Genomic DNA, 5,233 nt, shown 5'->3' with positions numbered 1-5,233 from the left:
GTCCATTATACGTCACGAAAGAAGCATCACCTGAAAGACGCTCGTCGCCATCTGCTGGCTGGAGTTTTTCAGCTCAACAGTTTCCCATGTGTACCAAGAATGGTCCACCACCCAAACAGTGGTGGTCAGTGCCGTTTAAGATGAGGCAGGACGATTTGTGTTTTCATGAGCATGGCCTTAATTCTATTACAGCATATTGGACGACTGTCATTCATATTTCACTCACCCTGTTCAATGTAACAGCAATAGGTTTAGGCTACTACATGATACTCTAATTCTCCCTATACCCATCATGAGGTAGCAACCTAGCCTATGAATGAAAGTTTAGAATGTAGGTTCACACAGGTCGAGAGAACATTTTGCGATGACAGACAGTGACACATAGACAGACAGTGACACATTCAATACTGCCTTGCACACTCTCGCCTGCATCTAGCTGAAATAGAGATATCACTGGACAAATTCAGGTATGTTTATCCCCGTTTTGTTCCATTTAAACGTTTGTCAACAGAATCGGCGGAATGAATACACCCCTGATCATGCATAAACACAGTTCACTTTCATTACAGACACGTTGTATTCCTTCTTGCATCTATGTGCTCTCCTCTTATCACCTTCTCCCTTCGTTTCTGTACTTCAATGCACAACACATCAGCTGTATGTCACCAGGAGAAAAAACCTTTCCAAGCCAAACCATTTCATAACTGCTACACACAGCTTACATTGTTGTCAACATATTAGCTAAAATAACATCATAGTCAACAGAGCTAATAGAACTAACTCGTGAGTAAACCTGCTACAATCATGCAGTAACGTTACAGTGTACAGTCAGTAAGCAGTTTAGCACTTACCTTGGCGGGTCCCAGTGGCAATAAATTAGTAAAACCAAAAGCTTGCCTTGACTTGGAAGAGTTCCAGTGTTGTGTTGGATAGTCATAGCCAGCTAGCTAACATAGCATCCCTCTGTTTGAGCCAAGTGTTTGAGTAGACTAAACTAGATAGCTGCATTTGCTAGCTAAGTAAGTGAAACTGAAAGTGGAAAATAAATGACGAAATATCTCTCTCTCGCTTCTCCTTCATTTTGGAATAAAATAATTTGTTCAAAACTGTTCAACTATTGTATTTTTCTCTCTTTTAGTCAACTACTCACCACATGTTATGCACTGCAGTGCTAGCTAGCTGTAGCTTATGCTTTCAGTACTAGATACATTCTCTGATCCTTTCATTGGTTGGACATCATGTCAGTTCATGCTGCAAGAGCTCTGATGTGTTGGAGGACGTCCTCCGGAAGTTGTCATAATAACAGTGTAAGTCTATGGAAGCCTTGACAACCATAATCCTCCAAGGTTTTGTATTGAAGTCAATGTACCTAGAGGAGGATGCAAAATAGTATGTTTTAATAAATTATTTGGTGACGTGATTATATTTAGTATAGTTTTATCTAAAAAGGACCACTTTTAAATATTTTAATATATGGTCCTCCCCTTCCTCCTCTGAGGAGACCCCACTGCACCCAAAGGACACCCAGCCAACTTGACACAATTGTGGGAAGCATTGGAGTCAACATGGGCCAGCATCCCTGTGGAATGCTTTCGACACTTTGTAGAGTCCATGCCCCGACGAATTGAGGCTGTTCTGAGGGGAAAAGGGGAGGGTCCAACTCCATATTAGGAAGGTGTTCCAGATGTTTGGTAGAATCAGTGGATACATCTGTCATTTAGCAGACACTTTTATCTAAAGGGATTTGCAGTCATGTGTGCAAACACTTTACATATGGGTGGTCCCAGGAATCAAACCCACTACCCTGGTTTAACAAGCACTATACTCCACCAACTGAGCTACAGGACCACAAGGAATGATCAAGGAATGACGCAGATAAACACACACAGCCTGAGTTTCAGAAATATAATTGAATCAAAGACCGTAACATTGAAACTGCATATTTAGAATACAACAGGTGTAGATCTTAACGTGAAATGCTTACTGACAAGCCCTTAACCAACAACGTAGATAAGAAAAATAAGTGTTAAGAAAATATGTGGAGGCTGTATACAGGGGGTACCATACAGAGTCAATGTGGAGGCTATATACAGGGGGTACCAGTACAGAGTCAATGTGGAGGCTATATACAGGAGGTACCAGTACAGAGTCAATGTGGAGACTATATACAGGGGGTACCAGTACAGAGTCAATGTGGAGGCTATATACAGGAGGTACCAGTACAGAGTCAATGTGGAGGCTATATACAGGGGGTACCAGTACAGAGTCAATGTGGAGGCTATATACAGGAGGTACCAGTACAGAGTCAATGTGGAGGCTATATACAGGAGGTACCAGTACAGAGTCAATGTGGAGGCTATATACAGGAGGTACCAGTACAGAGTCAATGTGGAGGCTATGTACAGGGGGTACCAGTACAGAGTCAATGTGGAGGCTATATACAGGGGGTACCAGTACAGAGTCAATGTGGAGGCTATATACAGGGGGTACCAGTACAGAGTCAATGTGGAGGCTATGTACAGGGGGTACCAGTACAGAGACAATGTGGAGGCTGTATACAGGAGGTACCAGTACAAAGTCAATGTGGAGGCTATATACAGGAGGTACCAGTACAGAGGTACATATCAGGAGCAGGTGTTGAAATAAAATACATACAGCTTCATACAGTTTGATTTAATGAGGCTTAATGACCAAAAGCACAATTCTATTTTGTAAACATGAGACAATTCTACGAGGAGATGCGTGTCTCATGAACTTTAAGTAGCCTTTATTTGTTGTGATATAATCCTTCTGAGACAGGATTGTGTCACGGATCTGGGGAAGTGGACCAACGCATTTCTGCAGCATTGAAGGTCCTAAAGAACACAGTGGCCGCCATCATTCTTAAATGGAAAGTTTGGAAGTTTGGAACCACCAAGACTTCCTAGTGCTGGCCGCCCAGCCAAACTGAACAATTAGGGGAGAAGGGCCTTGGTCAGGGACGTTACTGAGAACCCGATGGTCACTCTGACAGAGCTCAAGAGTTCCTCTGTGGAGATGGGAGAACCTTCCAGAAGGACAACCATCTCTGCAGCACTCCACCAATTTGGCCTTTTTGGTAGAGTGGCCAGACAGAAAGTCTGTTTGGAGTTTGCCAAAAGGCACCTAAAGGACTCTCAGACCATGAGAAACAAGATTCTCTGATCTGATGAAACCAAGATTGAACTCTTTGGCCTGAATGCCAAGCGTCAGGTCTGGAGGAAACCTGGCACCATCCCTACGGTGAATCGTGGTGGTGGCAATATCATGGTGTTATTGGGGATATTTTTCAGTGGCAGGGACTGGGAGACTAGTCAGGATCGAGGGAAAGATGTACGGAGCAAAGTACAGAGAGATAATTGATGAAAACCTGCTCAAGAGCACTCAGGACCTCAGACTGGGGCAAAGGTTCACCTTTCCACAGGACAACGACCCTGAGCACACAGCAAAGACAACATAGAAGTGGCTTTGGGACAAGTCTCTGAATGTCCTTGAGTGGCCCAGCCAGAGCCCGGATTTGAATCTGATCAAACAACTCTGAAGAAATCCTGAAAATAGCTGCGCATTGACGCTCTCCATCCAACCTGACAGATCTTGAGAGGATCTGCAGAGAAGAATGGGAGAAAACACCACAAATACAGGGGTGCCAAGATTGTAGTGTTATACCCAAGGCGGCTTGAGGCTATAATCACTGCCAATAGTGCTTCAACAAAGCACTCTCTGCTCAACAACACTGACTGTGAATCAATCTGGTTGATTCTCTGGTTGATTCTCTGCTCAACAACACTGACTGTGAATCAATCTGGTTGATTCTCTGGTTGATTCTCTGCTCAACAACACTGATGGCGTCAAACTTTGCTGTGTGTCCAGGCTGTCACTTCTGTCATCAGCTACTAACACCAGTGCTGCACCTTTGTCCTTGTCCCTGGATGACGGCTTCCTGCTCCCTCTTCCATAGTGAGAACACTGATGGCTCAACATGGTTTTCTGAGAGACTGGATGACGGCTGCCTGCTCCCTCTTCCATAGTGAGAACACTGATGGCTCAACATGGTTTTCTGAGAGACTGGATGACGGCTTCCTGCTCCCTCTTCCATAGTGACAACACTGATGGCTCAACATGGTTTTCTGAGAGACTGGATGACGGCTGCCTGCTCCCTCTTCCATAGTGGTAACACTGCTGGCTCAACATGGGCTTCCTGGTTATGAAAGAAAGTGTGATGGTCAATGGTAGCCTCTCCCATTGTTTGAAGCAGTTGTAGTCTTTGTTGGCATGTATCCAGACCCCAGAATGGTAGTAGAAAGGAGCCTGTTCCCCGCATGCTTCCTCACAATCATTGTCTGGATCGACCACTCCCCCACCTGACCACAGGACCAGTATTGCTGACTGATCTTCATTCCTACAGCCTTCATCACCGCCCCTGGAGTCTCTTCACTGTCTGATCTTCATTCCTACAGCCTTCATCACCATCCCTGGAGTCTCTTCACTGTCTGATCTTCATTCCTACAGCCTTCATCACCATCCCTGGAGTCTCTTCACTGTCTGATCTTCATTCCTACAGCCTTCATCACCATCCCTGGAGTCCCTTCACTGTCTGATCTTCATTCCTACAGCCTTCATCACCGCCCCTGGAGTCTCTTCACTGTCTGATCTTCATTCCTACAGCCTTCATCACCATCCCTGGAGTCTCTTCACTGAGTAAGTAAAGATAGTATAAGAAACCTCTCCCATTCTACTTGTCTATTATCTTTGTTTAGAAATAGTCATTTGTGTGACCTACTGATTTTCCCTACAATTCATTTTAAGGATTTAGAAATATAGAAATGGTAGAACGAGGAATGTCAGAGTCTGGAATATAAATATATACAATTTGTTTAAAATGTATATGATGGTGTGTCTAGACATTATGGACCGTATATGAATATAAAAGGTGTGTACAGCAGTAGTTATATAGGATGAGCCTTGACTAGAATACAGGGTGGAGTACTGGGTGGTAGACGGCTAGTAACAGTGACTAAGTTCAGGACAGGATACTGGGCGGAGGCCGGCTAGAAGTGACTATTTGAACATTCATATTGAACAGCCTTACCTATAGAGTAGCACCACCACCCATCAGACCATTCTCTTCTTGATGTCAAAGCTGCAGTGTATTGTTGCTATAGGAGTTTATGATTAATAATCCTATTTACTTCAAGACACACTAAGATGTCACCAT

The sequence above is a fragment of the Oncorhynchus mykiss genome, unplaced genomic scaffold (genome assembly GCF_013265735.2).
Source record: "Oncorhynchus mykiss isolate Arlee unplaced genomic scaffold, USDA_OmykA_1.1 un_scaffold_173, whole genome shotgun sequence".
Classification (NCBI taxonomy): domain Eukaryota; kingdom Metazoa; phylum Chordata; class Actinopteri; order Salmoniformes; family Salmonidae; genus Oncorhynchus; species Oncorhynchus mykiss.
This window is presented reverse-complemented; position numbering follows the sequence as displayed.